The sequence below is a fragment of the Nyctereutes procyonoides genome, unplaced genomic scaffold, assembly GCF_905146905.1.
Source record: "Nyctereutes procyonoides isolate TBG_1078 unplaced genomic scaffold, NYPRO_anot_genome, whole genome shotgun sequence".
Lineage (NCBI taxonomy): Eukaryota > Metazoa > Chordata > Mammalia > Carnivora > Canidae > Nyctereutes > Nyctereutes procyonoides.
Genome location: NW_026575139.1, coordinates 42539288 through 42550673, shown reverse-complemented (window position 1 = coordinate 42550673; position 11386 = coordinate 42539288). Strand labels below are relative to the sequence as shown.

The 11386-nt window shown below is 38.4% G+C and overlaps 1 pseudogene; it reads right to left on the bottom strand.

The window, feature by feature from the left end:
* Positions 1 to 297: 297 nt before the first annotated feature.
* Positions 298 to 9306, bottom strand: LOC129495944 (dnaJ homolog subfamily A member 1-like; annotated as a pseudogene).
* Positions 9307 to 11386: the final 2080 nt, after the last annotated feature.

Sequence of the window (11386 nt, the reverse complement as noted above, 5' to 3'; positions counted from 1 at the left end):
CTTCTTCTTCTTCTTCTTCTTTTTTTTTTTTTTTTTTGTCTAGAAGTTTGGTAGTTTTTGCTTTTATAAATATAAAAGATCTAAGATGTATTTCAAGTTAATTCTTGTATATGTTATAAGGGCCAAGTTTCATTTTAATTTTCTTTTTTTTGAGCTTTTATATTTGAGTTTATTCTTTATTTAACTTTTAAAACACTACTATAGTTGAATATTAAAACAAAAACAATAGCAAGTAGTGAGCTAATGATTATAGTCCTTCACTCATCCACTACGGCATATAAAATGCCAGCAGCAGTGTTATTCATTGGCCCCATTAAGAGGTCTGACACTGAACACCACCCCTGGGATGACGTTCATCATCCTCATATGCTTCCCCATTGTAATGGCGCCATCTTTCCTGATTGGGAATAAAGTCCACCAGTTCTACCTGGTCCATTTCATCAGTCTCTTCTACTTCCTTCCTCTCAGGTAGGAGTTTTTCCAGCAAAGAAAGTTTATCAGGAGAGAGAAAGCCATTCTCGAGGAAGTTTACCTTAAATTTGATGATTCGGTGACCCTTCTTATATGGTCTACGATAAATTGGCATGCCTTCATTTGGCACACATTTGATATCCCCATGCTTGGCAGTCTGACCTGGATGAGAGGTGATGACGATGGTTCGGCTGTCAAAAGTAGATACTGGCTTTTGAAAGCCACACAGGGGGCTTCAACCAGCTGTATATCCATACACATGAAAAGATCTTCTCCTCATCGAGTAAGAACAGCATGGTCCTTCTGATCTAAAACAATGATAATATCTCCTGGTTCCAGTAAGCACCTATCCCCCCAGGTGATGACTCAAGTGTGCAGTCTACTTTAATTTTGTGAAGGTGCCACAAAAGGTAATGTGGACAAGGCACATAGAATGCTTAACTACCTTAGTCTGGTGGCCAGAAATTGTCACATAAGTACAGTAAAATTCAAAGGAGCTAGAAAATGGAGTTCCCTAAGTTGCTAAACTGTAGCTTAGTCCAAACTCTACAGTGTTCTACATTGTAGAAGGAGGTCCCATGCCTTTGGGTGGTCAGGTAGCTCTTTCTCCCACAGTTGGTGTCAGCTAGTTTGGGCTTGTGAAAAGCTCATAAAAAGCAAGATTTCTCAAATAGTTTCTTTACTGGATACTACTGCTATATCTAGTTGTGATACAAATCAATCTGTTGTTCATGCATTTGACAGGATGAATTAATCAACCTATAGTGAGTTGAATGGTGTCCCCTCCCCCAATAAAAAAGGTGTGTCTACTTGGAACCTGTGAATGTGGCCTTACTTGAAAAGGGTCTTTACAGATATAATTGAGTTAAGAATCTTGAGATGAGATCATCCTGGATTAACTGAGTGGACCCTAACTCCAATGACACCTGTTATTATAAGACGTAGATGAAGAGAAAAGAAAAGAAGGCCATGTGAAAATGAAGGTAGAAACTGGAGTAATGCCACTATAAGCCAAAGAATGCCTGGAGCTACTACAAACTAGAAGAGGCAAGAAAAAAAGAAAAAAGAAAGAAGAAAGAAAAGAAAAGAAAAAAAAGAAAGAAAAGAAAAGAAAAGAAAAAAAGAAAAGAAATTGTCTCCTAAAGCCTTCAGAAAAAAACATGGCCTTGTGGACATCTTGATTTTGGACTTCTGGCCTCCAGGGAATAAATTTCTGTTAAGCTTCCAAGTTTGTGGCCATTTGTTAAGGTAACTCCAAAAAATTAATACACAGCCTAAAGACATGTGTAATGAACCAAAACTGTATCCCCTTTAAATTCATATGTTGAAGCCTTAACTGAATAGGATTAGTAACCTTCTAAGAAGAAAAAGAGATACCAGGGATACAGGTGCTCAGAGAAAATGCCATAGGAGGAAACAGCAGGAAGACACCAACTGCAAGACAAGGAGAAGGACCTTAGGAGAGACCAAACCTACTAATATTTTGATCTAGACTTTCAGCCTCCAGAACTGTAAGAAATAAATTTCTGTTACTTAAGCTACCCAGACTGTGGTATTTTATTATAGTAGCCCTAGTAGGTTAACAAAAGGTATGACAGAGAGACTTTCTACAGGTAAGACTTCCAATGAAAGAGCCAGAAGGCCCAGGGTGTTAGCATTTGGTTGAGTACTTCTAATTTAATAAGCAAACAGATACAGCCATAAGCCAAAAGCATGTGTGGTGTAGGCTTCTCACTTATGACAAATGCTTAGCATAGTGCCTTGTGCAGGGTAAACATTATTTCCTCAATCGTAACACAAACTGTTAATTTTTCATTTCTGATACAGGATATATACAATCAATAAAAATTTTCCTTAAAATCTATCTTTAAATATGGTTTTTCTTACAATTGATGGCATCTTAGAATGAAGGAAATAAAGCATATACAAGCAGGATATTAAGCACTTTGCATGCTGCATCTCATTTTAATACCCCCAACTAACACCCCAAGGTACTGTCAGTGGAGTGCTGGCAATGGCTTGCACCAGCTCAGGAGTAACTGATTGTGCCGACCTTGGCCAACTCCAGCAGGCGACCTGAAACCAACCACAGTGAGAGTATTTCCACCACGGAAATTGGCTATTACCAACATACCACTGGACTGGGCACTATTATTATTCCTACCATATCCATGAGGAAAGAGAGAGGCTCAGTAACTTGTTGTGGCTAGTACAAAGTAGCAGATCTCAGATTTTAGCTGGGGTTTAGCCTGTTCTAACAGCACAGGTTCTCAATGTTTGCCCTAGGCTGTCACCCATTTGAATGGTATTTAACAGAAAGCCATATCTGCAGTGGTAATTCTAGAACTTCTTAAGTCTCATAATAGCAGTTGGGTCTCCTTTGTCCAATTACTTCAATTTTGCAGATTATATTGGTCCCCTACCATCTGGCACACATGACAAAAAGTAAAGCCATTACTACATAAAAAGGAAATGAATTTGCCAAATTACACTGCATCTGATTGTCACAGCATTAAAACCAATTCATAAAACATTATTGAGATACTTCATAATAGTACCAGAGGTTCACCACTACTAAAACTTGATAACTTAACCCAAGAACCTTGATTAGGTTATATAATACATACAATACATAATCCTCTGTAATGTCCCCTTTAACTGAGATATTTCTCATCACGTTCCTACACAATTTAGATTATGGTTGTTATTCAGGAATGTGTAAACTAAGAACTGGGGAGGGAACTATCTACCCTTTTTCTGGTGGTGGGGACAGGATGTAATCTAATTTTATTTCAACTTCTAAAGATCAGCAAGTTTACAACTGTAAGAAAGGCAAGAATTTAGCCTCACTTAAGAGGCCTACAACTACTGATTTTGACTAAGAACTAAGAAAAAAAGCTGCTTTGAGGAGATTTAAGAATTTTAAGAGATTAAAAAAAAAAAAGACCAGAAAATAGACTGAATGTATTTTTCTTGCAGCTCACAAATATTCACAATTTCACGAGTATTTACAAAGAAAGGAAAAGAAAAGAAAGACTTTTTCCCAGTTCCCAGCCACTCATTCACTTTCATGAATATAAGAAAAAGCAGTTGACTCTTTAAAAACAAGAGAAAGAAAGAAAAGGCAAAATCTGAGACACTGTGAGCGTCCCCTCATGAAAACTCCTCAGATTCTAAATTGTTTCCTAATCTCTGGTGGTAGAGCAGAGGCAAAACACTGTACTTATACACCTTTTCCTTTTTTTTTTTTTTAATAATAATTTAAGGACGCTAGTAAGTGGGATAAATGGAAATAATGCTTGTCACCATACAGAGAACTAAAACTAATGCTAGAAACAGGACAGAGCGCTGAGGGTCATCAGCACTTCTGGCTAATTACCCATCTTTTCCTCACTCCACATTCTTAAAGGTTTCTTGAAATGAAAACAAAGGAATCCAACCAAAACCAACATTTTGATGAGTAAAGTGTAAATGAATGAGAAACAGATGGGCTTGGTTTTCCCAGGGGTCTATAAATGAAGGGCAAGGTGCTTGGGGGCAAAATGCATGTGGGGTTTCTCTGGCAAATCTTTTACACTGTTAACAAGCCCAAAATGCAGCCAAAGTTCTCAAACTGGTCTATCCACATATTGGCACAACTCAATATGAAAGGATCTTGGTGCCAAAGGAGCAGCCTTTGGAGACCCCCAGGACATTGTTCAGCACCTCACAAATCATATTTTATAGGTGCCAAAGGCAGCTGCAAATCTCACATGTGCGGCCAGAAGTTTTCATTCAAGAACCCAGCAATTTTGGCTTTGATCAGAAACCACAGATTGGTGTAAACATTTCTCTTGCCACGTTTTATGATATTTACGCTTTGCATGGATCCTCTTGGTTCTGTTGATAACAAAGTGTTCGGCAGGCATCTGCTCAGGAGTCTTCCCCACCTCAGCCTTCAGGTGGAGAAACAGCTTAAGGGCAGGGAGAATGATGTAGCAAAGGTCAGCCCTAAATCAGAGGGAGTGAGTTCTTTGTGCATCCAGGCCAAACCTCTCTCTCTCTCTTTGGGATTAGAGTGTCTCCCCGCTGTCTTCAAATCATGTATATATCAAGTTACAGCTCAGAAAGAATGCATTTTTAGTTTTTCAATGGGGAGGGGAGGAGTGTAGGCCCCAAACCACAGATTATTTGAAAACCATCCAAGCTGACTTTGAGATTTTTGAAAATAATTTATTTGGCAATTCCAAGAGCCAGATTGGCCATTTGGCCAAGGTAACATGCCCTTCAGTGCAAAGACTACAATTAATGGGCCACATCATTCTCTGCTCTCAAGCAACAGAAGCGGCCAGCTGCTGGAGAACGCTGTGCGGTCTTCCAGTGTAAACGCCACTGATATCATCACCATCAGAAGGTCATAAAACTGATTGATTATAAACACAGCTCTCATTTGTTTACAGCTTACATTTTTGGGTTCGGAGTAATTAGCACATTAGCCATCTCTCAGGGTGAGGGCTCGCAGGTGCTGGAAGAGAGGCTTCCAAGCAAGGAAAGGATCACAAAGCCTTCCACAGGGCAATCACTGGCCTTTACAAGAACCAGACTGGGAAATGCTGATTCTGCTGCGTGAGGGGTAGTGGCTAACACCCACGTGGGGTCACGTGTGTAGGAGGACATTCGACTCCCGCAGTAATTTCTTCCAACACAAGGTAAGGTTGGAAAAATCCAAGACATGTCAGCAATGTGCGGGAGATGTCCTCTGTGAGGAGCCTGCAGCTGCTGAAGCCTTTTAAGATTCCTTTTCTTTCTCTCAGGCCAACAAAGGCAGATAAAGATCACCCTTGCTAGTGGTGACTGGTACTTAGTTTCTTTTCCTTATAGTTAAAATAAACTCTTTAGTCTTATAAAGATGTTGCTTCTCAGACATTCGCCTAAGGAAAGCAGCTGGCTCAGCTGTCTTCCCTGGATGTGATTCTCGTCCCCAATCCTGCCCTTTCCAGTCTTTCTCTCAGCCTTCCCATCAGGGCAGGTTTTATTTGAACAGCTGGAGCTATCAAATTGGTGCAAATTGTCTAATTAGTGACTCAGGCCGCTTGAGTAAGTGAGTTTTCGATATCAGCTTCTGCAGGAACTCCAGAGAGCCTCAGAAGCGTCCTAACTGATTAAAGGGGTGTCCTTCTTAAAAGACATATGCACATGCTCACAATTTGGATTGTTAGATTGATCAGAGGACTAGCCTTAAAAAAAAAAATTTTATCCAGTGTGAAATCTTTCATCCAGTATGTGATTCTTTCCGTATCTTATGTGATGAACCATTAATGGGTCAAGGGCTCTGGAGCTGGTTATGGAATATTAAAGATTGCTCATCATGGATCACACTCATAGTCAGCAATTTGAATTCTATTCTCCATTCATAATATTATTTGAATAATTAACAATCATATTGCTTTTTGCAGTTTTCAAAGTTCCTTCACTTAGATGATCTCCTTTGATCTTCACAGCAATGACAGGAGGTTAGGCAACATCATGGCATCTGCATTTCATAGATTAGGAACCAGGCTCAGGAAGATTAACTGACCTAACCCAGATCACAAAAGCTACTAAGTGGTAAATCTTTTCATTTGAAATTTATTTTCCTTGCCTCGTATCACACTACTTGTGGGAGTTTTAATATGAGGATATTCCTTTGAAGCCATTAGTTTTGTCTGTTTTCCAAACTTTAGCCACTAGAATAGAAGGGTTGGCAGCTAGTTTCTCTGTGGTGCATGGAAGTAGCTGCAAATAATAATCAAGTGATTCTTAGCTATTTCAACTATCTGTAAATATCCAGTGAAAACACTATAGACACATTCTGAAAGAGCTCAAATAAGATCATGTACTTGCCTCACTGAATTAAGGCCCAACATATTTTGCACTTCAATGTTTCCATTACATATTGCTTTTCCCTTGATTTTTAAAAGATCTATTCTATAGTTTCTTGACATTTCATTGACATTAGTTGCTACAGTAATTGCTTGGAAGTTTGTTCTAAAATTTTGATATTCATGAAACTTCAAGGGCAAATAAATGACAGATTAATTAATCAGTAATCCAGATATGTTTGTTCTCTTCTCATAAGAAAACACTAAGAATTAAAGAATATGATTTGGGATGATTTCTCCTATTGGGATTATTTCCATACCAAGCAAATGAAGTAAAGATGGGTTTTGATTAATTCAATCATTCATCTTATTCTTATTGAGCTTCTATCGCATGCTGAGCACTGTGCTAGGTTCTAGGGATGTTAGAATGAACAAGAGGGATAAAGTACTATTGTTTTAGAGACTCTAGCCTAATAGGGAACCTTCCTTGGGGGACCCTCATTTACCTGCCAAGTCTGGGTTAGAAGCCTGGGTTTGCTTCCATAATTCCAAGTACTTCCTCACATTATCACACTGAATAATAACTGCCAATTAACTTGATATTAGCTACCTTTCTATCTATCTTGCTCTTGCTTATGTCCCTGGTCTCTAGCCCCCTGACTGACATCTAGTAGGGTCAATAAATATTTGAATGAATAAATGGAAACTTATTTCATGCTAGGGTAAAAACCCAAGTCAGAAAAGAAAACCGTACTCTAGTATATTGCTTACTAGGATGCCTTTAGAAGTGTCCCCTTGTGAAAACTGATTTTCAGTGTTTGTCAGGACACACAGAAGAGACTTTGTACTTGGGCAAAGTAGGTACCATTACAACTCATTGACTCTGCCTTTTCTTTTAATATTTCTCCACCCCCATTTATCCCTCTCTTCTCCTTAGGATCTCTCTACTTCTTCAGCCATTACTGTCTTTAGCTACCTTTCACCTACTGCCTAATATCCAAGATAGTAACTTTATCTTCTGGCCTTCACATGCCATCATTCATTACCTTTTTAATTTCTTTTCACATTTCATTTTAACTTTAGGAGAGTTCATTCTCAAGAACAACTGCTAGCAAAGTTCCATTCTTTATCTAAAAATGTCTGCCAGAAAGATAATAGATGATCCCATTATAGAATACTAGGCAGAACTCAAAGAAATCCGTCTTTGCTATTAAGTTATTTGATAAAAACACAATGCAAATACTTCAGTTAGCAAGTCCTATGGTTTTAGAACATGAAGTGTGGCTTGAGTTTGGTACACATAGGTACAAGGAGAACCCCTGCTCCAGGTGTGAGCTTTGCTCTGCAGACAAGATCAGTTTTGTCTAGTGATAAGACCAAGGGAGGTCAGCTCATTCTATTCAAAACCACAGGGATCAAATGCCAATTACTTCCTTTATAATGAGAATTACAAATTCTCAATAGACTGAATTCTCAATTTTTCTAATTAGTTCATTTCATTTGTTTTTGTCTGTATGCAGACACACCTGAAAAGCTAAATCATCTGCTTGCTTGTTTAGCACAGAATTAGAGCAAGAGAAATCAACTGGACACAAGTATATATCCCTTTCTCTTGAAAATTTTGGAGCACAGTGCTGGGTAGAGTTGGTAAAAGAAAAAAGTCTGTTAACCCTTTGGCTAATGTTCCCTTCTTTTCCTTTACAATTGAGCTCCTCCAAGAATAGCTAACACATCTTTTGCCTACTTGTATTCTTCTCATTCACTCTTTAGCCAGATGGCATGAGCTTCTGTCTATGGTGCTCTATTAAAAACACTTTAAAAAATAGTCCTAGTAATCTATTGATAGCAAAATCCAACAGGCCTTTCCTAGTTCCATAGTTTCCTTAAGATTTTTTCATATAATTCACTTGTTCATTCATTATTAATTCAAAATGCAATGAGCATGTTTGCCAAAGTGGTTTATAATCCTTTTTTGTCTTGTTTTTGTCTTGTCTACTTCAGCAAGTTCCAGGTCTGTTTTATTCACCATTGTATCTTCAGCTCTTACCACAGCACCAGACACATAACACACTCAATAAAATTGAGTGAGTGAGAAAATGAAAAAATTAACATATAAGATTTTTACTTCTGGCAATGATAGCACAAGAAGCTCCACAGAATCATTCCCCTGTGAAAATGGTGAAAATTATAATTAGGAAAAAAAAACACCTAAAATCTCTGGAAACGGTCCATGGTCCTAAGGGCATAGAACAAATAAAGAAACATTTATTCAAAAATATCTAAATCCCAATAAGAACTGCAAGAATCTGTGGGATGTGAATGAAGAACTACATCCTCTCTCCAACTCCAGCATTGAGACAGAAATTCCACTCCAGACTGGTATGGCCAATAATACAGAAAACCCTCTCCTCTGAGTTTCTAGTTGGAGAAATATCTTCCCAAGAAGGGCAGAATGTTAGCAGTTTTCATCCTACATCAGCTACCTGTTGCTGAGGCTAAGTTCTAGGAGAACACACCCAATTGGGGGTGGAGGGGGAGGGCTCTCACCTTCTACTCAGCCTCCATGAATAGGATAAAACCCTTACCTTGAACATGGAGCCACTGTGAATACTGGGACCCTAAATGCCCTTGCTGAGGTCTGTGGGTCAAGGATTCCATGACAAGAGAGGCAAACCAAGAACATCTAGGGCTGCTACCCCATCCACTGAGTGCTCAACTCCAAAGTAAGGATGTCATTTAGAAGTGTGCCATTCGGGGATCCCTGGGTGGCTCAGCAGTTTGGCACCTGCCTTTGGCCCAGGGTGTGATCCTGGAGTCCCGGGATCAAGTCCCATGTTGGGCTTCCGGCATGGAGCCTGCTTCTCCCTCCTCCTGTGTCTCTGCCTCTCTCTCTCTCTCTCTCTCTCTCTCTCTCATAAATAAATAATCTTTAAAAAAAAAAAAAAGAAGAAGAAGAAGAAGAAGTGTGCCTTGTCCTCACCTCGAGCAAAGCCATGGCTCCGAAATTTTGCCAAGGAGAAGTAGTCTACAAAATCCAAACAGGCCTTTCAACAGATAGTTCCAAATCTCTCCCCAAGGAATTGACTTCATTCCCAATAGAAAGTGGTGAAGTTCAACCCTAAGGGTACTCCCCAAAACAGAATCTGTGGTAAAAGGAAACTGGAAGGGGATTGATAGGCTCATTAGAGATAAATGCTAAATTATAAACTGACTAATTTGCTGAAAAGAACTGGGAAGCACAACTGGAGTCAGAACAAATCTCAAATACTAACTTCTACAACACCTTCAAAAGAGCCAGAATTTGATTAGGTTACTTTGATTAGGTTACTTTAATAAAGCAATTTACACACCAGTATTGTTGAAAACAATATAGCAATCAGCCAGCAACTAGTGGCACTTAATAGCTAATTGTAATCAGAAAAAGAGACCATCTAAGAGAGTCCTGCAAAACCACTTTCATCTTAGGGTGACTGTGGGCACACTTAAGGCTGTGTGACATAAATATGTAGGGAGGAAATAGATTTCACTAAAGTAATACAGGAGTAACTAAACAAATAAAGAAGCAAATAACAAAAACAAGCCCCAAAGTGCGGGACCAATACTCAGAGTTGCTACACTCTATTATCTAAAATGTCCAGTTTCCATTAAAAAAAAAACTATGGGATGGATGCCTGGGTGGCTCAGTAGTTGAGCATCTGCCTTTGGTTCAGAGCATGATCCCAGGGTCCTGGGATCAAGTCCCACATCAGGCTCCCCGCAGGGAACCTGCTTCTCCCTCTGCTTATGTCTCTGCCTCTCTCTCTCTCTCTCTGTGTGTGTGTGTGTGTGTGTGTGTGTTTCTCGTGAATAAATAAAATCTTAAAAAAAAAAAAAACAACTATGGGACACACAAAGAAATAAGAAAGTATGTTCTTTACACCAGAAAATAAGAGGGAAACAAACTACCTGTGAGAGTGACCAGATCTTGGATTTAATGAACAATTACTTCAAAGTAAACATTATAAATATGTTCATAGGACTGAAGAAAATCATGATTATGGAAGTAAAGGAAGGCATGATGACAGTGATACATCAAATAGAGAATATCAATAGAGACAGAGCTTATGGGGGGGATGAATATTTGCAGTTGAAAAGTATAATAACTGAAATGTAAAAATACACTAGAGGAGCTACATAGTAGATCTGAACTGGCAGGAAAAAAATGAGCAAACTTGAGATAATAGACAAAGATTATGTGATCTGAGGAACAAAGAGAAAAAAGAATAAAAACAAATGAAAAGTGCCTCAGAGATAAGAGACATAGCATTAAGAATATCATTATATACATATGTGAGTACAAGAAGGAAAGGAGAAATAGAAAGGGCAGAAAAAATATTTGAAGAAATAATGGCCAAAAAGTTCCCAAATTTATTGAAAAACATTCACTTACACATCTAGGATGCTCGGTAACTTCAAGTAAGGTAAATACAAACAGATTCACAAATAGACACACTGTAGTAAAAATGCAGAAAACTAAGAATAACACCAAAATTTGTATGGCACTACAAAAGACCCCAAATAGTCAAAGCAATCTTGAGAAAGAGCAAAGATGGAGTTATATCAATACTGGATTTCAAGATAAACTACAAAGCTGTAGCAATCAAAACAGTATTGGTACTGGCATAAAAACAAATAGATCAATGGAACAGAAGAGAGAATCCAGAAATAAACCCATGCTTATATAGTCAATTAAGCTATGACAAAGGAGTAAAAAATATACAACGAGGAAAAGACAGTCTCTTCAGTAAATAGTGCTGAGAAAACTAGACAGCTACATGCAAAATAATGGAATAATTTCTCACATCATATACCAAAATAAACTCAAAATGGATTAAAGACCTAAATGTGGGACCTGAAAACATAAAACTAGAAAAAAATATAGGCAGCCATCTCTTGGACATTAGCCTTAGCAACATTTATCTAGATATGTCTCTTCAGGCAAGGGAAACAAAAGCAAACATAAACTATTGGGGGCATAGTAAAGGAAACCATCAACAAAACAAAAGGCAACGTACCAAATGGGAGAAGATATTTGT